General features: G+C 36.0%; 1 pseudogene; it reads left to right on the top strand.

Annotated features, from left to right (window-relative positions):
* Positions 1-7,919: 7,919 nt before the first annotated feature.
* LOC121974774 overlaps positions 7,920-24,198 on the top strand; it is a 31,559-nt pseudogene continuing 15,280 nt past the window's right edge.

Here is a 24,198-nt window from a genome sequence, read left to right as displayed (position 1 = left end):
AATTTTATCCCCCCCAAGGCGCCCGGAACCCCTTTGGGGCACCCCAACCAGTGCTATAAATATAACACTGATCTGCACAGTTAAATCAACGAACTTGTAATTCATTTCTTTTTGTGCTTTCTATTCTTTTGTACTGTCAACGTTGTAAGAGGCTACTCCGCCCAGAGGAGAATCAGATAGTGCGTCATCTTTGCCTTGGATTAGCAATCCTCTGATTGCAAACCAAGTAAACCCTCTTGTGTCTGATCTTTTAATTTAATCTCTTCTTTTTAATTACAAGTGTCTGTTAATTAGTTGAATATCCGAGAAAGGTTTTTGGTTTAATTTTTGTAGGGCAATTCACCCCTCCCCTCTTGCCAGCCTCCAAAGGGACCAACAAGTGGTATCAGAGCCAGGCGCTTCAGGAGGACTAACCGCCGATCGAAGCAACAAGATGGCCGGACCAAGCATCGTCCCACCAAAATTCGAGGGGAACTTCGCAGACTGGAAGCGTCGTATGGAGGTATTCCTAAGAACTGATTTCGAAATTCGATTTATAATGAAGTATGGTTTTTTAGCTCCGACGAATCAAGATGGAGAAGAAAAAGAAGAGAGCAATTGGACAAAGAAGGAGCAGAATGAATCTGTAGCAAACAGCCGTGCGGAATATCACCTGCTGAGCATCTTATCACCTCAAGAGGTCAACCGCATTGGAAGCTATTCATCTGCTAAAGAACTCTGGGAGAAGTCCTGGAACTCCATGAAGGCACGTCTGAAGCGAAGCTCGCTAGAAGAGACATCCTCCGGAACAAGTTGATGAACATTCGTCTGGAAAAAGGTGAGAAGGTAGCCAATCTACACGTGAAGGTAAAAGAACTGATTACTGATCTCGAGAACCTTGGAGAAACGGTAACAAATCGGGACAGCATACACTACGCACTCAACGCGTTTCCCAGAACTCCAGAATGGACATCAATCGTCGATGCATACTATATCTCAAAAGACCTGGAGGTAAGTACTTTAGAAGAATTGTTCTCTACTCTTGAATTGCATGAAACCAGGTGTGCAGGAACAAAGGAATCAAGCCAGATGATCGTACTAAACGCAACCAAAAAGGATGAACCCGAGTCAGACTCAGAAGAGGATCAGGAAGCGTACATGGTAAGAAACTTTAAAAAGTTTTTTAGATCTAATAAATTCAAAGAAATGCAGAATAAAAAGAATCCAAGAAATAGAAGAAGGGTTCGTTGCTACGAGTGTCAAAAGGAAGGACACCTAAGAGAGGATTGCCCAGAACTCAAGAAGGGCAAAGGCAAGATTCCCAAGAAGCACAAGAACCTAAAAGCTACTTGGGACGACACTTCTTCATCTGAGTCCAAAATTCAAGAATATGCCGGGATAGCACTGATGGCAAGCTACGAAGGACAAAGTTCATCAGAACCCAGCATTGATGAAGGGGGAGCAACCTCAGATGAAAGTAGCGAAGCAGGGGGAGAATCAGGCTTCAAGTCTGATATGGTAAGTGAGGTATGCCTCTTACCCCCTGATCAACTTTACTTTGGTATTAAGGCAATGGCTAAATCCATGTATAAATTAGAAAATAAAAATACCAAATTAGAAAATGAAATCTTAGAAACAAAAAGAATTTTGTCAAAATCATGTCTTATAGAGGATTTTGATAAGTTGAAAATTGAAAATGAAAAACTAAAAGAAGACATAGAAAGATTGAAAGAATCTAATGGTTCAAATATTTCTACCTTTAGAAATTATAGAGGTTTAAATTGGTATTATAGATTTCATCAAAATCAAATTAGAAAAATATCAAAGGCCTATGTATCTAGAAAATATTTAATTAACCCTGTAGGAAGGAACCTCTATTGGGTTCCAAAAACCTATTTAATTTAAAATTAAAATTAGACTTAACATTTTCAGCAAAGAAATTAAACAACTAATTTATTTATGAGGCTTTGTCTAAGGAAGTGGTTGTTACTCTAATAACCATGAAGGCCTAGTGCCTCGCCACGACCTGGAAGCCAAGTATCGAAATGAAAAGTTTAATTGACTAACTGAAAAAGCATTAATATAATTTACTTAATACTTTAAAAGAGTTATTCAATTTGTGTTAGAAAATATTTAAAATTGATTTAATTTTTTTTCCTTAGAAATTTTTTATGAAAATTACCTTAGAATTTTTTTATGGAAATTGACTTAGAATTTTTTTTTTAAATTTACCTTAGGATTTTTTTTTATAAAAATTACCTTTAAATTTTTTGTGGACTAAGAATTTTTTATGATAATTGCCTTCGAAATTTTTTATGAATATTTACTTAGAATTTTTTTTTTAAAAAAAAATTTTAGAAATTTTTTTAGAAATTGTTTTTAAGATTTTCCTTAGAAACTTTTTTACCTTAGACTTGTTTAAGAACCCCTATTTTTTATGTGATCAAAGGGGGAGAAGGATGTTAAGTCTAGGGGGAGGTAATATATTTTAATTGAAAAATCTTTAGACTTATTTGTAAATTAATTGCAAATTAACTGTTTTTATTACATCTGTTTTACCCTAACTTAACTTGGGTTGCTCACATCAAAAAGGGAGAGATTATTGGAACCCTAAGGTGTTTTGATGTAATCAAATAAGTTAAGTTAGGTCCTGCTTTGTTTAACCCTTGTGTCTAAGTGTGCAGGAGCTTAGGAACACAGGAAGTCGAGCGGAAGACGCGGCTAGCGAGAAGGACGGCACGGGAGAGAGCTGACGGGCTCGGTGCGTCCGAGGGACAAGGTGACCGTGGAAGAGTACACCGGTGGACGAGAAGAACGTGCACGACGTTCGAGAGACGAGAAACCGGGAAGGAAGGCTGCTCGAGGAGAAGGTCGGAACTTGGGTTAGGGTGAGCCCTATTCCGGATGGCAGAGATCACTCAAGCTAGCGGAGCCGGAGCGAACAAGACCCCTGAACCGGAGACGAAAAAGTCAACATTTGTTGACTTTGGACTCCGGGGCGCCCGGAACCCTTCCGGGCGCCCGGACCTAGATTTTGACCAGGATCGCATCAAACACGATCTGATCGTTGGGGGATAAAATTTTATCCCCCCCAAGGCGCCCGGAACCCCTTCGGGGCGCCCCGACCAGTGTTATAAATATAGGACTGATCTACACAGTTAAATCAACAAACTTGTAATTCATTTATTTCTGTGCTTTCTATTCTTTTGTACTGTCAACGCTGTAAGAGGCTACTCCGCCCAGAGGAGAATCAGATAGTGCACCATCTTTGCCTTGAATTATCAATCCTCTGATTGCAAATCAAGTAAACCCTCTTATGTCTGATCTTTTAATTTAGTCTCTTCTTTTTAATTACAAGTGCCAGTTAATTAGTTGAATATCCGAGAAAGGTTTTTGGTTTAATTTTTGTAGGGCAATTCACCCCTCCCCTCTTGCCAGCCTCCAAAGGGACCAACAATAAAAAGTCATTCATGGGATTTCTATATGGGAAGCTTCTTCAAGCTAAACAAAATATCAAGGTGGCTCTGAATAATGTGAAATCAAATTATCAACCTATCAGAGTGATTATTGAGTAAAAAAATGACAGATAGATACATCATTGTATACCTCTACTTTTTTTTGCTGAATTCTTATTTTTACTATAAAGATAGTTCTATTGCACTTTATGAGGAGATCGCGGCAGGGATTTTTGAATGTATAGAAATTTTGTATGCCAATGACTTTAATCTACAAGAGCAAGTCAATCACATTTTTTTATAGATGCAGAATCGTAGTCAATGATGGAAGTCAATCACATTTATACACTGTGTTTAAATTGAAGAAATTATAGATGTATAATGAAAATCAATTCAGATATCATAAAAGAGTGGCAAGAAGATCACCAAGAAAATTCAATAATAGTGATGACTCTGGAACATTAGACAGTGTATATCTATAAGAGAATACCTCTTGCATTCCCTCATCTTGTCAGTCAGTTCCTCTAATTTCCTATTTTGTCTGTTGGAGTCCTTGATTTTATCTAGTTTCTGAAATCCATTTATGCATAAACGTTGATGGGGATTTTGAATGTGATTAAATTTATCACATTGTCTAACAGAGCAAATAATAGAAACTATCACATTTGTCCAACAGAAGCAAATAACAAAAACTATAATTGTAGTCATACAAAATTATCACAAAAGCAAATAGAAAAATAGACATATAGAGTTACTGTCTGTGACCATGACATTAAATTCTAACATTCTATGGAGTTACTGTATGTGATTGTGCATGAGTATAACTTTGGCTCCTACAAAATAATAAGACATATAGAAAAAAAGATTAATTAAATTTAAAACACTTTAATACAATAATAAAAATAATTTATCTCTATATCAACATCGTTGTCAAACTTTTGATCAATTAAAATTATAGAATCTAATAAGACAAAATAAATAACAAATATTATAAAAAAAGAAATAGAAACAATTTCATTTGAAAACTATTTAATACCTTGAATTTCGCTCCATGACCAATTTTGAGCACACATCAAAGCCTCAACAGTTTTAGAATGAAGTTTACTATAGTGAGCATTTAAAACTCTCCCACTAGTACTGAATGTTGACTCGGAAGCAACAGTTGTCACGAGAATGGCCGACACACCCTTAGCAATATCATGCAAAATGGGATATTTGATCCCATTTGTCTTCCACCAACATAAGAACTCACTTGTTCTTGGCAAAAGAGACTCTTCTAAATAATAACCCAAGTCTGACTTCTCATATTCAGTACTAGTATTAGAATCCATGAACATCTCAAATTTATCAGCATAACTACCATGCTTTGGAAGTGGAGGCCTTAAAGAAGAAGATTGTGAATTTTTCACTTTTTATGATTGTTTGAATTTTTTCTCATACTCTTCAACCACGTCACACAACTTTTTATTTAGTTGTCAATCTCATACAAAGGCATATCATCATAAACAAGAGGATAATATAATTGAACTATCTTCATCTTATACCTCAAATCTAAAATACTTCTAATTGCCAATAAATAATTCATTACATCCCAATACTTTCCAAACTTTCATATTTGTTGCCATTATTTTCACCACATTATCATCCGAGAGAAGCCAATCACCAATTGCCAACTTAATATCGTAAATAGTTGAGAAGAAAAGATTTATAGTGGGATACTTGGTCCCCAAAAATAACTCTATGGCATCAAAAAAATATCTCCACTTTAAAAGAAATCTCTCTTACTTTTGACTAATATTTTTCTGTGGGAACTCTTTTATATAAAGTCTCACATTGTTTCAAACGAGCAAACACAACTTCATATTCCAATCCAGTGTTAAGCATTAAATATGTAGAGTTTCATTGTGTTTTGCAATCAAGTTCTAGTTTCTTTATGCTTGGAACCTTCAATTGTCGAGCTGTTTCAATAAATTTTCATCTTTTTTTGGTGTTGTTGTCCAAAATTCGACACTATAACAAATTATTTCAATGCTATCACTGATTAATTCTAGTCCATCCCTCACAATCAAATTCAAAATATAGGCACAACACTCATGTGAAATAAATTTTCTTTTAAGATAAGTGAACTTGGAGGAAGCTTGTCCAGAATAAGCTCAATCATAACATCATTAGTTGCGCAATTATCAACTATTAAAATAGATAACTTATGATCCAAGTTCCAATCCAAGAGGCAATCAACAAGTGCATTTGCGAGGACCTCAACATATGTGGACACAACACATATATAAACCTAGTAAAAAAATATAATACATTTTAATGATAATAGTAATACTATTAATGGTAAATGCAAGTATAAAGTTAAAGAGAAAAAAAATTACCTGATGAGTTGACTTTGTAATTTCCATGAAACATCGATGAAGTATGAAGTGATGGTCATGGATCCTCTTTTCTGATTACTTGTCGTCCACATATCAGTTGTCAACACAATCCAACTAGCATTTGAGTCTAATAATTTCATTGTTTTATTTCTTTCATACTTGAATATCTTCATGATGTCAGTCTTAATTGTGTTATGGGAAACAACTTTAAATATTGGTTGTAATGAATGATAGTACCTTCTAAAGCCAACATAATCAGCCATAGATAATGGGTACTCATGCAATATAATCAATCATATTTGCAAGCTCTGCCCTCGCTTGATCTTGGTTGAAATGGTATGTCCCAAGCTGCGTTGTCCCATCGTTGGATTTTGTTGGCTGCAATAGAGATTGTTGTATGGTCTTCTGTTTTTTGTGCAAGCATATTTTCATGTGGTCAAGTAAATGCTTGTTACCATTCTTAGTATCACCACCTAAGGTCTTCTTATAATTATTGTAGACTGCTTTCCATTTTCCTCCAATTAGTTTTTTCTCGAAATGATCTCATGCAATAGATCTAAATTTTCTTTTCTTTCCACTATCTGTACCCGAAATTTCAACATCTAAAGTGTTATTTAGAGTTGCTTCGTTTGCCTCGATTGGAACACTCTCATTTTGCGAATGCGATGCTGTCAATGCAAGAACTTGACTTCCCACAGTTGGAGTAGTTTGTATAGCACCCTTAACCTCGTTATCATTAATTTCCATCTAAAAGGATATATCATAATATCAAAAAATTATTTTCTACTCATCCACATAATCTCTACATTAACAAGAACTCGTAAAGCAAGCCAAAAATAGATCGCATCATCAATAGCTAGACCTTTTGTTGGGTTTATGGGTACTTCTAAAATTAAACTACCAATCATAATAGCATAACTACAAGCATACATCTACTTTAGTCTATTAAATACGAATATGAGAATAAAAAAGCTAGAGAGGCTAGAAACTTTATGATATAATTATAAGATATAGCTATAAGATTTACTATATTTTATCGAATTCTAAACACTTTATTAATTAGTGTACAGATGCTATAAGAATATTTTAAATGCATGAGATTTTTCTAGAAATTATATAAAATTATGTAAACTTGAACAAGAACCCTCAAAATTGTGGTAGGAATAAGGTATTTGCTAGAAGGAAAATAGCAAAAGAGCCAACAATATGACTTTAATAAGATAGCTTAATGATTGAAAGAGATCAATACTGATAGGTCCACCAAGAGAAAACTACATGATTTGTCCTCAACATTTCTTTAGCAGTTGAAAAGGAAACAAAACAAGGTAATGTTACAGATGAGTTTTTTGAGGACCATACTTTTAAAGAAAAGCATAGCAAAACAGTGATTCTAATGGCTCTAGCTAGTATATAAGCATAGGTCATCCCAAAAGACACTAACAAAACATCATTTGTATTTGAAAAGAAAAGAAAACAAGATAATATTTTTTTGAAGTAGAATTCATGAATCCAGGAAAAGAAAGAGAAGAAAGAAATTGGTACAAATAAAAACTTGAAATATAGCCCACCACACTGATAACGGGAGCCTAAAGAGGCACAGGGCAAAGATTGAACTTGGAAGAGAGACAGAGAGCGATGATGGGAGATTAGAGAGGCCGGAGGCGTTGTTGCTTCGAAGGGAGTGATGTCGGAGGAGATTGACACGATGAAGGGAGCGACGTCGGCAGAGATCAATGCGACAAAGGGAGCAACGACGTCGAAGGGAGCAGCGTCGAATGGGCGAATGGTAGAAGACATAGAGTTTAGGAATTATGTATTTCATTTTTATCTCACTATAATAATTTAATAATAATAATAATAATAATAATAATAAATTATTATTATTATTATTATTATTAAAACATGGAGTTTAGAAATTATGTATGTCCGTATCATTTAATTTTTATTTCACTATTATTATTATTATTATTATTATTATTATTATTATTATTATTATTATTATTATTATTAAAACGGGACACATTTCTTGGAGATAGTACGTCCATACCAGTTAATTTTGGAGATTTAAAAATCTCCAAATCCATATCCGAATCAACTTCCTGAACCCGCCCGTTTCGGGTTTTCCCCGGCCCCGAACCCGTGGAATAAAGCCGCCCTTGGAGACCCTTCCTCCGCCCCCGCCTCCTCCTCCGGCCGACTCCGCCACCGCTACCTCTCTTCAGCGCGCTGCCAGCATGCCTGCCGACGTTAAGGTACCCAAATCCAAAAGGAAGCTTCCTAGTAAAATTCCCACCGACACCGCGATTGAAGAGGAGGACGACGGCGATCGCGCTGATGACATCATCTTCTCCGCCCCCTCGCGTTCATCCTCAACTGCAACCTCAGTCGCAGGAAGCCCGCCTACCCGCCGAGGCTTCCGGAACGTGGGACTTTTTCTTCAGGGTGAACCAAGATATGATGTCACCCACCCTTAGCCAACCGGAAGAAGATACTACTTGGCCGCAAAAAAGAGAGGTGGAGCAGGACAAAATGGTCAACGTCAAGACGACGCCTCCACCTAGGGCTGATGTTCACCGCAAGGAAACCCTGCTCACGCCCACAAAGCTGGTGAATGAGCAGCCTCCGTCACCATCTAAGCCGGTCGAGAAGGTCGTTAAGAATAGCGTCGCAGTGGAGCTCCAGTCCCCTACATCCGCTGGAGCAACTGAATTCAAGAAGAATAGAACCATGTTCACTAGTGTTAATCTGATTCAGATTTTGATTGAACTGGACGACCATTTCCTGAAGGCGTCTGAGACTGCTCAGGAAGTCACAAAGATGCTTGAGACAACTCGTCTGCATTACCATTCAAATTTTGCTGACAATAGAGGTAAGCGAATTGCTGATTTTTTGAAATTTGATATTTCTAATTGGTGCAATCTTCCTGATAGATTTTGTTTTTTCTCGTCCTTTTGTTTTAGTAGGAACTGAATTATGCTTGACTACCTATTAGCATTAGTGCTTTACTAAACTTCTACCGGCAACGAGAAGCGTGGTCTTTTCCCCCATGCATTTGAATGAGTACGCTGCCACCCTAGCAAATTAGCTATCAAACATAGAGGGTAGTTTGGTGCACGAGGCCCCAGCCAATGCGGGAAAAGGGTCAGACTACATTGGGTCAATTGTACGCAATCTTACCTTATATTTTTGCAAAAGGTTGTTTCCGCAACTCGAACCCGTGACTTCAAGGTCACAATGCAACAACTTTACTCCTGCACTAAGGCTCTCCTTTGCTATCAAACATAGAGAAATTAAAAAAAAAATTAAAACTCACAGAGATAAAAAAAATCATAAGATTTTATTAAAATTGAGAATATTTTACATGAGGGATTGAGACCCTTTTTATAGAATGAAAAAGACATATACTTCTAAAAAATTAACCTATTCCCTAATGATGTGGTAATAGATGACTACTTTAAATAAACACTTATAATTTTTTAAAAGCTTTAAGATTTAGTGTCTGTTTGCTTTGTGGAAAATATTTCTCCAAAAATTATTTCTTTGTTTGGTGTTGGGCATGCTATAAAAATCATGGTCACATATACATTTTTTTTGGTCAATGAAAAATATAGGGCATTTTAGGTGTAAATGACTTATTACCTCCAGCCAAGTAGTCCACTCCTCTCTCCCCTCAAGGACAATTAATTGCCTCATATCTGTGAACCGCATGAGACTCCTCTAGTCAACCCTATCATCCTCACTAGACCTTCCAATTGCTTATCATACATACCATCCCCATTCTCAATTCCCATTGCCCATCCCACTGGGCTTCTGGAGGGGCTTTAATGGAGTGGATTTATGCCATTAAAGGCGGTGAAAATGAAGAAAGAGATATTTTCCTTCTATCACAGCCAGGACAAACAAATAGATTTTCCTTATAAAAGTTTAAGCTATTTTCTACAAAACAAACAAACCTTCAAACTTTTTAATCTTAAACTTTTAATTTAAACCTTTTGTTTTAAAATCCAATTCTAAACCATGTCGTTCTCCTCCATTAAGAAAAGTTCGACTCTATATGAATCGTCAACATCTCTTTTTAGATCGTGTCCATTAAAATGAGCTTGACTCGTAATGAATTATCAGCATACTTTTTTTAGATTGTGTCCACTAAGAAGAGCTCAACTCTAGATGAATTGTCATTATCTTTTTTTTTGAATCATGGCTACTAAGAAGAGCTCAACTCTAGATGATAAATTGACAGTGTCATTCTTTAGGTTGTGGTTTCTAAGCATAAGGAACATTTATATCATCAACTTTGACTAACATGAATTCTTCTATATTTCCTTGGTCGTCCCTTTTAATGAATAAGGTACTGGGTATTTTCTTTTGTCAATTTGGTTCTTAAGGAATTGAGCTTGAACTTTATTTTCTTCCCCCCTCATTTGGTTTCTAATGAGTAAGGAAACACAATGATTGATTAAGAGGTAGAAATGCTCGTTGCAGCTCTTCTGTAAAAATTTAACATACATGAGTTGAGACTCTAATATCTCCTACTAAATTAACATATCTTTTAAATCTAAAACAACAACCAAACCTTTATCCCACTAAGTGGGGTTAGCATATTTTTTATTCCAAAATTGAACTGATATATAAATAAGCTAGCAAGTATGAGAATTAATTTTTCTTATAGTAAGGATCGAGGAATGTACGTAAATGCTTTTAGAGGATTCATATAATTTCTTGGGATAATAAATGCATAGCCTTTAAAGTTAGCTTTTAGTCAACTAGGTGCATCAATGTATTTGCTTAATAATAATTTCTCAATATAATTCTTTTATTAATATCTATATATGTCTCTCTTATGCATCTAGCAAGGCTCTTAGCTTGGTTGATAGAAGTAGAAAAAGCATCCAAATGCATATATTGACGACCTTAACATCTCAAAAGTGATTATAAATGGATGTATATCCATAGATGTCTTATTATAACTATTATAAGAAATTTTACTGATTTTATTTTTTAAATATTTCCTTTAGTTTTTCTAATATGGTTGGTTCTTTTTAGGCTTCCATGATAGTCTAATAATTACATGTCTAGGTCATGATCAGTGACATTTGGAATGGTGTATTGTTCTTTAGAAGTCTTGAATGAAGGATGGTTTGAGATCTCTTTAGGAGGTATGATTAAAGGATCATCGGTTCCAGGAGATGTATCAGTAAAAATTTCTGTAGTTATATGACTACTATCCTGTTACATGATTTTTAAATGGGGCAAATTATCAGGAAGCTCTTTTGGTGTTAAGTATCCTTGCTTAGTTAATGGTCCTTGTCATATATCGTGGTTTAGTGAAAGATCCTTTGGTTTCAAGAGAGAAACCATTAGTTGAGGTAGAGATTATCTCTTGTAGTGTGAGATTGGCTTTAGCTCTAAATCTCTATTTTCCTTTTGAAATTAATATATGGTAAGGCATAAAGTGAGTAAGTGACTTCTCTCATTTTTTTTGGGCTCATTCTCAAGAGACTATTGGGGCTTATATAGTCTTGTTTGTCAGGACTTATGGTTAACACTACTAAACGTTCCTTTTCTTTTAAGTGAGAACATGAGGGCTTTCCTTTGTTTAGTTTTAGGTTTGTAAGAATGAAATATGATCGTCTTTCCATTATACCTTAAAAGTATATTTATTTTTCTTTCCGTTATGTGTGACGGAAATTATTCAACTAAGGTCTACCAATTGACAGTAAAAAGGTGAAACCATCACCTCGGCGACCCCTCCAGGGTGGCCCCCCATTGTCGGGAAGGGAGGTAAATCACGGGGGACTTCCCCCAACAACAGTAGCGCATGCGAGGCAACCAGCAGGCATTCCACATCCGTTGGGAATTGACCCCATGCCTATTTGCAGCAACACCTTTGCATGAACCAACCCCGCTAGGCCGTGGGGGCAACTAAGGTCTATCACATGTGTGATGTTCATTAGTGAGAATGTCACACCAAATCTCATTAGTGTAGAATTGTGTCAGAATAGGAATTAGATATCTCTCTATATAATGGAAAGGGAGGTTTAGTTACTAACTTACTTACATGGTATAAAATCTCGTACAGTATCGCGCCTTGCTACCATGCAAACGATTGAAATGTACTTGATACTATTCGACACCGAGACAATGTCTCTTGTGTTGAGTATCTTTTCATGTTAACATTCAACACCTCTTAGCATGTTAAAATTGAAACAATATTGTTATTTTTTTTTAATAGTTTGCCTTTATAAGATAATGCTCAAATTGTACCATTTCAAATGGAAAACAAACAAGGAGCTTCACTATATAGTTGTTTATTTTTTTCTTTTCATTCATCTCTTTTCTTCTTCCATCACCAATTTATCACCGACACCATATATCGAAATGTCGGCATGATACTAGTATCGTTTTAATCAAAGATTGAAACATTGGCACAACTTGAGATTTTGAACCCTGGTTACTCATGCAACTTTGTAAATATTCAATGTGGAGTTTTGGTATGAGTTGGATCTTATCAAGGGCTCTATGGAAACAACAATTATTATTAAGAGTGAACGTCTTCATGTTCATCCTTTCTTGTTAGATTGTGTGGGTTGCTAAATTAGTGCTACCAAATCGAGGTATGTCTTGCTTTTTGATTTGAGGACTTTACAATTAACATATGTCTCTCTCGCCTCTCTCATAATAGTGATGGGCTCATAATTGATCCTTTTCCTTATCATGTCAATCTAACTATATTGACTTATAATGGCCATTATGAAGTAGTAGATAATGATGTAGTCTAAGCATTTGCCAAAAAGTTTTGCCTATTGCTTAAATATTGCATAAAATTTTCCTACAATTTTTGCTTAAACATTGTCTAAAGTTTTCCTGCTATCTCCTCTTAAACTTTTTTTTAAAAAAAATTCTTTGCTTCAAATTTACCTAAATTGTTTACTTAAAACTTGCCTAAATTATTTATTTAAAGATTCCCTAAATTTTGCTTAAACCTTCTTTAAAATTTGCCTAAGTTCTTTCTTTCAATCTTGTCTGGAATTTACTTATAAATCTATCCTTTTCTTTCTTCTTAAATTTTGCCTCAATTTTTCTTGAATTTGTCCAATATTAGCCTAAAATTTTCTTAAGAGTCCTTAACTGTTTTTTTTTTCAAAAGCAAAATGTTACTTAAAAATCTCCTTGTACCTACCAAAAATCTCATTCTGGATGTTAGATGTCTGCTTTCTTCTCCAAGTCTAGCTTCCAACTCAACCTAGTCAAATAACTTTGAGAAGATGAAACAAATAAGACTGGATGAGGCAATGAATTCAAAGGAAAAAATTCAAGATTTTATTTTATCTTCAATAAGTAGAATAAATCAAGTCTTCTCATTTTTCCATTTTTGTTTAGCAAATCATTTGTAAACCTCTATAGAAAGAAATATCTACATTGTAATTAATACAATCCAAAAAAATACAAATTTCTACTTTTCCTTTAACAATAAGCATGAGTGATGAACATAATTATATTGAGATAATTTGTACTTGGTGCTATTTTCAGGACATATTGATCACTCAGCAATGCTCATGCGAGTTATTACATGGAACCGTTCATTTAAGGGCATTTCTCAAGAAGAAAATGCACTAGATGATTTTGATAATGATGTATTGGAAACACATGCAACTATCCTGGGCAAGATGCTCGCATGGGAGAAAAAACTTTTTGATGAAGTTAAGGTAAGTTTCTTACATATTTTTATGCTAAGTTAAAGTTTGTATTGTTTATTTGGAATTTGTTGGCTGTTGATTCCTGGTAAACTGCATGTCTAGGTGCACAAGAGTACTTTTCTAGTTGAAGCTAATTACAGGCCTCTCTCAACTCTTGTGGAAATGGAAAGCATTTATTGTTTAGTTCTGAATATTAAAAGGGAAAGCTTTGTTCAGGCCTTTTTATTTCTTTAATTTATAGATTGGTAAAAACTTGTTCCTGATTCCTAATACCAACTAAGATTCTTTTCCTATTGTAATGCATGAATTTTTGCACAACTCTCATTGATATTGGTGAATAAGAAATATTATACTCATGAGATTATGTAAGAAACTCCTAATCAGAAAGTTTTTCATGTTTGTTCTATAATATTTATTCATTCTTTTGGTTTCTACAAGTTAAATAAGCTGATATTCTTTTCTTGTTTGTTGAGAAATAACCTTGTGGGTTGTATTTTTGTAAAATCTTATATCATAATTCAAAGGTTTGATGATGAGGAATCCTTGACAATAACACTCAAAGGTGGCACCCATACACTTGAAACATTAGAAGCCTTTGAAGAAGTTAGATTCATCCTTCTTCGAACCATCCATATACAGTTGCAAATTTATTGAAGACTATTGAGGACCTTCTATATACCAAAATAGATAGGCATATATTTGTGAACAATGCAAATAGGTAGAGGTTTCATGTGATGATCATTAGGAGTCTGCTAGAAGGATTTTGTGGTACCTCTAGGAAAGAGTCTTATATGTGATCGTAACCTTTTTATATTGAAGGGTACAAAGATGCTGATAAAAAAGATTGTTGTAAAAGAGAAAGAGGTAAGATAATTCTATATCTTTTTTTTACTTATATGTAGGTATTTATATACATAAGATACTCTATAATTATGCCTATCAATTGTTAATTACAATCAATTACAATCACGACACAATCCCTTCAATTAAGCTAATCAAATACAATCCCTACAATTAAGCTAATTACACTAAAGTATTCAACACTCTCCCTCAAGCTAGAGCATATCTATCAATCATATCCAGTTTGTCACAAAGTTCTGAGAATCGTTTTCCTCCTAACGCTTTAGTGAAGACATCAACAACTTGGTTAGATGATGATGTGAATGGAGTGACAATTTTTTGGCTCATTACACACTCACAAATAAAGTGACAGATACTTAGTCCTCTCATGAAAACCGGGTTACTTGCAATGTGAATAGCCGCTTGGTTATCAAGTACATAGGCAGTGGTTCATTGTAGGTGAATTCTAATCCTTCAAGCAAATTCTTCAATCATAACATCTGTGAGCCCTGACTCTGTACTCAGCTTCGACTGTTGACCTAGCAACAATAATTTGTTTCTTACTTCGCCTTGTTACTAGATTTCTCCCTACATAAGTGTAATATCCAGAAGTAGATCGTCTGTCGGTCTTTGATCTAAGGTAGTTGATATTGGAATAGACTTCGATCTTTAGGTGCTCATTTCTCTTAAATGATAATCCTTTTCCTTAGAGATTTCTTGATGTACCTAAGAATCTTGATCACGACATCCCAATGAACGTGTTTTGGCTTATCTATAAAACGACTAACCATTCCAACTGCAAAGGAGATGTGTAGATGAGTTTCCCAACAAGCCATATATATTTTGCCTTATCCTCAAAGAATTCTCCAGTATCATCTCAAACACTTGGATTGATATCCGTAGGAGTATTAATTGGATTCGTTCCAGGCATTCTAGTTTCTTTGAGTAAATATGTAGCATACTTCCATTGGTATAATGAAACTCCATATTTGTTGTGAGTAATTTCAATTCCCAAGAAATACTTAGGATGCCCCATATCCTTAGTAACAAAGTGTTGCTGCAAATAAATCTCATTAGTGTTATGTCATACAAACACAGAATGATCAAATTTGCATTGCTTGAAGCCAACAACTTTGATTATATTACTGAATTTATCAAACCAAGCTCAAGTTTTGGGGCTTTGCTTAAGACCATAAATAGCCTTTCTAAGTTTGCAAATCATAGTAGCATTCTCCCCCTAGCAACATACTTGGGAGATTGCTCCATAAAAATGGTCTCATGCAAATTGCCATAAAGGAAGACATTTTACACATCTAGCTGACACATTGGCCAAGATTGATTGACAATCAAGGAGGACAAAACTCTAATAGAATTCAAACGGGCAGAGGGAGAGAACGTCTCAAAGTAATCAACACCGTAAGTTTATATAAATCTTTTGGTCACCAAACGAGCTTTGTATCGATCAATAGTATCATCAGCTTTATACTTAAACACCCAACGATAGGCAACAATACCAGCGGAATGTGGTGCAGTCACAAGTACAGGTGCAAACAAATCGAGCCGGTTCGCGAGCTTTTTGAGTCAGCTCAAAAAATATTCAATTCGTTTTTGAAATTATCGAATTCAAGCCGAACTCAAACATGTTTGAATATTTTTTTGGCCGAATTTAAACCTATACTATTTGGTTTGATTGTTCATGAACCACTTGCGAGTCGAATTCGAATCGAATTCTAATTATTTTTATACATTTTTAACTTAAATGTATTCAAATTAAGGTTCGAATAAGTTGAACCAAATTCGAATTTAATTCATTTCGAATTCGTTTTGAATTATAGTTGGAATATGCTCAAATTAAGGTTCGAACAATTCGAATCGAACTAATTATTTTTGTTCTTCAAATCGAGCTTTAAATATCATATATATTTTTGGAGCTCGAACTCGAATATCAATATTTTCATATTATTTGGCTTGATTCGATTCGTTTACACCCCTAGTCAAGCTTCCAAGTACCACGAGAGATAAGTGCGGATATTTCTTCATCCATTGCAGTTCGCCAAGCAAAGTGCTGATAAGTCTCAGAGTAGGAAGTTGGAACTTCTGTAGATGAGAGAAACAACACAAGCGCGAAAAGCAAGACCAAGGTAATCAAACAAGATATGGTTAGACGAAGGATGAGTAGTGCAAGAACGAATACCTTTACGAAAAGCAATGGGTAGATCAATATCGGAGTGGTGAGGAGCATCAGGAGCTGCAATAAGAGGAGGCGAGGGACATGAGTCAGGTTCTGACTAATAACACCTCGTATACACCTGCAATGGTTTAGGAGACGGAACATTTGTAGTGGAAGACATGGATGGTGGGATTGGTAATGGAGGAGATGCTAATGTATTAGATGACTAAGCCAGATGGAGGGAAAACTATGGTTTTAACTAACAAACGTAGCATCAACACAGGTGTAACTACGCTTTGTGAGTGGGTGAAGGCAACAATATCCTTTTTTGTGTACGAGAATATCCAAGAAAGATGCATTTAATAGATCGAGGAAACAATTTATCCAAGCTAAGAGTAAAATCATGAACAAAACAAACACAACCAAATATACGAGGAGACACAGAGAAAATAGGTTTGATGAAGACATGAGAATGGGATATTCCCATGTAACACGGTAGACGTCATCCTATCAATAAGGAAGCACGTTGTGAGAACAACATCACCCCATAAATACTTAGGGATATGCATGTGACAAAAGTGTATGAGCTATGTCTAAAATATGACGGTGTTTGCATTTAGCGACCCCATGTTGTTGGGAAGTGTATGAACAAGACGTTTGATGACTTGTGCCATGAGAATCACAGCATGTAGAAACGATTTTCTAAGTGAACTCAAGTGTATTATCAGTATGAAGATTGCGTAAATCAACAGAATATTAGATTTTTATTTCATTATAAAATGATTTTAGCACATCAGGAGCCTCACTTCTATTTTTTTAGTAAATATAACCACGTCATATGAGTAATCATCAACAAAAATTATAAAATATTGAACCCTCTAGACTCAACTCTACAAGGTACCCAAACATCACAATAAATAAGTTCAAAAGCAAAAAACTACATTTATCAATTCTAGAAGGAAAATACGTGCCATGGTGTTTGCCAAACTCACAACATTGGAAATCAGTAGACCGAACAAAAACTTTTAAGAGACGAAGGACATGAGTGACCTAGATGACAATACCACTGATAAGGAGATAGTTGCTGAGAGTGCACGGGAACATGCAGGTGTAACAGAATCCAAATAGTATAGGCCATCACGCCCAATCATTCTCTTCGTTTGTAGGTCCTGAAAAATACTTCTTCTTGTGGGACGCCGCAATAATTCAAATGAATGTGACCATAAGAGATAGTTGGTCCTATTCAATTTAATAATGGTATCCAAATTATGTTTAGAATACGAAGACATTATTGTAGGAGAAAATCAGAGGTAGAAACTTGAGTAGTAGTAGATTAGAGCAGCGGTGGTGGTAGAGTTTCGGGTAGTGGCAGTGTGAGGACCTTCAGTAGCAAAAGCAGAAAAAAAACGAGCAGAGAAGGAAAAAAAACAGAAGATTAGGTCAGAGAAAGATCAACTTGCTATGATACCATGTAAAAGAGAAAGAGGTAGGATAATTCTATATCCTTTTTTTTATTATGTATAGGTATTTATATACATAAGACACCCTATAATTATGCCTATCAATTGCTAATTACAATCAATTACAGTCTCGATACAATCCCTTCAATTAAGTTAATCAATTACAATCCCTACGATTAAGCTAATTACACTAAAGTCTATAGTCAAATATGCTAAAGTATTCAACAATTGTCTCACAGATTGGTCATCTACATTGCACTATTATGTTGTTCTGGTACCTAATTGTTAGTATTAGCCCTAGTACCAATTATGAGATGATTGTAAAGGGCTCATTTTGTATCATATATCATTATTAATAAAAGGCAAAGTTGGTTATTATATTTATTTCAGTTTAGTGCCGATTGAATAAATATAATAATGTCCTTGGGTAGTAGGTTCTTATCTACAGTATATCAATTAGTTGAATTGATAGTGAGATATTGTATATTCTTAATTATTCCTAGTCGAACATTAATATACAAGGACAGTATTAATGTGTTGAGACTAGCATGTAGGTCAACGGATGACTTAATCTCACAAGTCATGGATATGAGATATCAGGTTGACACATGGGTATATATTAGAGAATATATACTGAATGACCCGCCATGAGAATGTTTCATGAATCGTTGTATGAGTATCATAAACATTCTCATGTGACTATTGGTATGAATAGTCCTTAGACCTGAAGTCACTACGATTCCCTACATAAGGAGTTGTATACTTTGGTATCGTCAAACGTCACCCGTAACAGGGTGGACTACAAAGTCTATCACTGGGTATGCAATAAATTATGCACAGGGATGTGAGTGATGTAGATGGGATCTATCCCTTCCATATGACGGAAGCGATATTTGTGGGCCCCTTGATTAGTAGGACATAGGAAAACATGACCATACGCAAATGAGTCAATATGAGATATTGAGCTCATTTATTTGAGTGTGTCTACTTGGAGATCAAGAAACACATGATCAATCTAGATATCAAGGATAGAGGGACCAAGTCATACAAGATAATAGCCACGGATAGGTTAGGTCAGATCTCGACTTTCTCGTCACTTGGGTAGCAATGATGCCTTGCTAGATGCCACTCATTGCTTATGTATCTAAATGTTGATTTGGGTACATTGCCAATGTTACGACAACCTATAGGGTCACATACAAAGAACAAGTTGATATGGAGATAGGTTCATGTGATGAATCATTGGATTAAGTGTAATTCGAATTTGACTCATTGAGTTAGACTCAAAGGGATCCAATTGTTGGACTGAGTCGAGTTGCATGAGAATCAATGGGTTAGACTCATTGGGTGAACTTGAGTTCACCAAGGAAGTTTAATGGTCAAAATTGAATCATTGGATTGAATGGTTAATTTTGATCCATTGAATGGGAAGATGAAAGGGCAAAACCCTTGGTATTCATGTGATGAGTATATATATCATTTTGGATGATATTTTTGGGTAGATGAGAAGGTGTGAGACCTTTTGCATTCTTCTTCTTCCTCCTTGCCTCTCTTGGCCGAAACTCCTAGGTGAGGTTGCTAGTACAATCTTAGGTGTTTTCTTCTCCATCTTGCTTTGTTTGTGAGACAAGCAAAGACAAGGCTTGTTCGTGTGGATACCATAGAGGCGCGGACGTGTGATCGTGCTGAGATCCGAGCTGTCGGGAGATCGTGTGCACGCATCAAGGGTATAATCCTATCATGTAACTTAGTATAGATTGTTTGTATGCAATGTTTCTTCGCTTCGCATGGATGATGGAGGATCTAGTAAATTTCCGCTGCGCTTTCGCGTGTTTAGCGCGCTAGATCCCAACACTAATATGATATCTTGAAAGAGAAGAAACAAACTTTATATGCTAGTTCGTGTGTGGAGGTAGAATATAAGGTCGTGGTTCTTGCCACTTGAGAACTTAGTTGGTTCAAACAATTGATGACCCAGTTGAGTATACTATAAAATTGATGAGCCTATATTGTGAGAAGCAGGCTACAATGCACATTGCTTCTAATTTAGTCTTTCACAAAAAGTATCTAATCATCAAGATAAAAAGGAATTCGTCAATTATGTGTACACATGACTTAGCACTTAATTAAGTTTTGTTTGCCATGCTTGACATCTTAATTTTTGTTCTGACCACATTTCAAAAACAATACAACATTCATTATTGTACAAATTAGATAGTATTTTATGTTTTAATCATGCACAATGATGTTCCAAAGGAACACAAACAAGAAGCATCCACCTCCATTGCAACTCCTCTGAAACCTGATCTGCGACAAGCATGAGCACTAATCTTAGGGTCAAACATAAATGTACAATTAAAATAACATCACAACAATATGACACCTCTCAAGCAAATTGCTGCAAGGAGAAGATTAGTCAATTGACTCAATTCCTAATATCTTCATTAGCCAACAACCACAAGTCCCAATAAAAATTTCTCTACAGCCAAAATCACAGATAAATCATCTTATCCACACTCTAACTCAAATTAAAGATGTAATTTATCCAGGCATTTACTGAGAGGAGATTGGGAACTCACAATAAGAGGGCCACTGGATTGTCTTGTGGTCGCTGCCCATGCTTACATAGATGACTGCCTGTAACTAATTCCATGACCCTCTACACAACTTAAATAACGTTGTAAACCTTAAAGACTCGCTATAGAAGGTAGATCGACTCATGATGGAGGGAAGAAGCTTGTTGCTGGTGGTGGTGAGCAGTAGCACAAAGAGCACTTACTGGAAGATGAGATATAAGATGGAATCAAAAAAGTAATGTGCAAGTCACCTCAAGATCCTTAACTGCCTCTTCACAGAAACACCATTACTCAAGGACAATGATCAATAAAAATTTGATCCCAAAAAAGGATGGTTGTTCAAGTGATATTGAACAATGATTCAAGCTGATCATGGAGATTCAGTCTATCAAAACACAAGAGTTTGATTGTACAATGGCACAATTGGAAATGCCAATGACCAAAAGTCCCTTAGTTGATCGGAAATGTCTTGATCAAAGAAAGGAATTTAAGATCAAAGAAGATGTAACCAAGGAGAAACAGCTGCTACTAGTCGTGATTTAAGATCATTGCATTTTGCTACAGTTCAATCAATCCACATTCAATTGTTGGTGATGGATCGAAAGCGCTAGAGGGGGGGGGGGGGGGGTGAATAGCGCTCGTGGCTATTTCTTTTTTTCGAAATCGTAAAAGCTTGTTCAGAAATAACGCAGCGGAAAGTAAATAAAGTGGACACGAAGGATTTACTTCGTTCGGAGCCTGTGACGACTTCTACTCGAAGGCCCGCGATCCTTGATCGCTTCCGGTGGGCAACAACTATAATTCGTAAAAGCTATTACAAGCTAAGTACAATTTAAGCAGAAAAGAATATTGTACCGACAATAAAAAGACTAAAACTGAAGCTCCGGGTTGTCGTTGCAGCACTTCTGAGTCGAGACGTTAGCAGCTTGTCGCACGGAGAATGCTTAGAAGATTGTATATTTAAAGCTGCACCTCAACCCTCCTTTTATATGAGGTTCCGGGCGCCTGGGACCTTTCCGGGCGCCTGGAGTGTGACGTGGCCAGCCAACCAGGTTGCTCCACGTCGCGAAGTCGCGCAGGGGATAAAAGTTGGTCCCGGGCGCCCGGACCTCCTTTTTCCAGGAGCCGCTTCTCCTGCAAAACAAGGTTAGTCCGAGCAATTGCATACCCTGCAAGACAATGTTAGAATCTGATAATTCATAAGTGAAAAAGAGCTGACAGTCTTCGGATTTCCAACCGGAAACCCTAGGTCGACCAGACTACTGTTCCCTCTACGGGAACGCGTCCTCACCTACTCTACTCGGAGATTTACGATGCGGTCAGGTCCTCGGACTTTTCGCCTAGGGTTACCCCCCTAGGACCTAGGGTTACCGCCCCCTAGGGTTTTTCTCCACCTAGGGTTATCGCCCCCTAGGACCTAAGGTTACCGCCCCTTAGGGTTTTCCTCCACCTAGGGTTACCGCCCCCTAGGACCTAAGGTTACCACCCCTTAGGGTTTTTCACCTGCCTAACCGCAGCTAGGACTTTCCTGAAACACTCATTCAAACATGTTAGATCACACACTAACTTAACTTTGAATCCTTTGCCATTATCAAAACTAAGGTTCGATCGTCGGATGCTTCCCGCACCAACAATCTCCCCCTTTTTGATAATGGCAACCGAAATTCAATGTTAAGTAAAAAATATGTAGTTATGTATAAGCACAAGAAACAAGATAAGCGTGATAGCAAGATAAGCATAAACATAGCTCCCCCTTAATATAAGTTATTCTCTTTGAATTTTTTACTAAATAGCCATAGCTCCCCCTTAATACAAGCTCCCTTTAAAATATTTTCTTTGAATTTCTCTACTCTCCCCCTTTGCCATATATCAAAAATGAGCTAGTTTTGAAAAACTTAACTTTTCAAGACAGAATTTAGCAGAAAACATTTTAACTTAGGCAAGGAGCAACCACCATTGTTTCCAAAAATTTTCACAGAAAATTTTTTTTCAAAACACAATTTTCAACTTCAGAAATTTTCCGAAAAAATAATCAGGTTTTTTAAAGAAAGTTTCAAAGGAAAAATTTCAACTTAAAGAAGTTAAGTGCAGCTTAACAAAATTTTTTCAAACTTTAAAGAATTTTCTAACTTAAGAAATTTTTTTTTTAACTTAACGAATTTTCGAAAAAGTTTCAGCGTAAATAATTTTCTAACAAAATTCCAAAAAAAATTTTCAAAATAGAGGACACTTGAAAGTTTTAAATTTGGAGAAGTTTTTGAAAAGTTGTTTAAGGCATGTTTTTGAAATGAATTTCAAGAATACTTAAGGCAAAGGAGAAGCGATAACCTTAATGTTTAATAGCTTGCCATTTTGTTTTAGTAAGGTATCAGAGCCCTAAAGACCAAGCATGAGTCAAGATTTGTTTTGATCAGGTATCAGATCCCTTAAGTACAGACATGCTTAAACTTATTATTTCCTTCACCAACTGTCTAACCGTTTAGCTACTTGCTGATTGCCTAGAGGGCAACAGTGTTCACTTGTTAGTCAAGTCAAGTCAATTAGATTTGACTAAGGCTGGAAGACTTGATTTGATTACTGTTAATTATGTATTTAACGCCCAGACTCATATTGATGCACAGAAATAAGCATTCTTGAGTCCAGGCTGTACCCTATGCATCTCACACCGTTCTATGTTTTACAAACACAATCAAGGTAAACCTAGGTGTTTGTGAGATGCTCTGGCTGAGTCCTGGGGGAACATGATTTCTAGGGGAAAAGCCTAGGCTAAGTTCAAATTTAGAAAGTCTAGTAAAATGGGGATTTTGAAACATCAAAAGTTTGCCTAGAAGTTATAAAAATGTAAAAAAAAACATTAAAAGGACTGAATTGAAAGTATCTATTCTACCCAGCACATTCCTATTTGTCTTCTAAGTGTACTGAACTCAAGTTCAGGTAAGGGTTTTGTAAAGATGTCAGCTAGGTTTGATTTGGACTCAACATAGTTGAGTACAATATCACCCTTAGCTACATGATCCCTTACAAAGTGGTGTTTCACTTCTATATGTTTAGTCCTTGAGTGATGAATTGGGTTTTTTGTTAGATTTATTGTACTTATGTTATCAATTGAGATTTTTGTTTTTTGATATTCAAGTTGATAGTCTTTAAGGGTATGCATCATCCATAGTAATTGAGATGTGCATTCACCTAGTGTTATATATTCAGCTTCAGTGGTAGATAAGGCAACACAGTGTTGCTTTCTACTTGACCAACTTACTAGGCAGTGCCCTAAAAATTGACAACTGCCACTTGTGCTTTTTCTATCTAGCTTGCACCCGGCATAGTCAGAGTCAGAGTAGCCGGTTAGATCAAGGGTGCAGGATCTAGGGTACCAAAGTCCTACGTTTAGGGTTCCCTTAACATACCTAAGGATTCTTTTTACTAGTGTTAAGTGAGACTCTTTTGCACAAGATTGATATCTTGCACACATACCTACTGCGAAGATGATGTCTGGTCGACTTGCAGTTAGGTACAGTAGACTTCCTATCATACTTCGATAGTATTTCAAGTCTACTGGTTTTCCTTCTAAGTCTGAGTCAATTTTAACATTAGTAGCCATTGGTGTATTAATGATTTTTGAATTTTCCATTCCAAATTTACTAAT

Source organism: Zingiber officinale, chromosome 4B (genome assembly GCF_018446385.1).
Source record: "Zingiber officinale cultivar Zhangliang chromosome 4B, Zo_v1.1, whole genome shotgun sequence".
In the NCBI taxonomy this organism is placed as follows: domain Eukaryota; kingdom Viridiplantae; phylum Streptophyta; class Magnoliopsida; order Zingiberales; family Zingiberaceae; genus Zingiber; species Zingiber officinale.
Note: the sequence above shows the minus strand (reverse complement) of the source record. Positions and strands in the feature narration are given on the sequence as shown.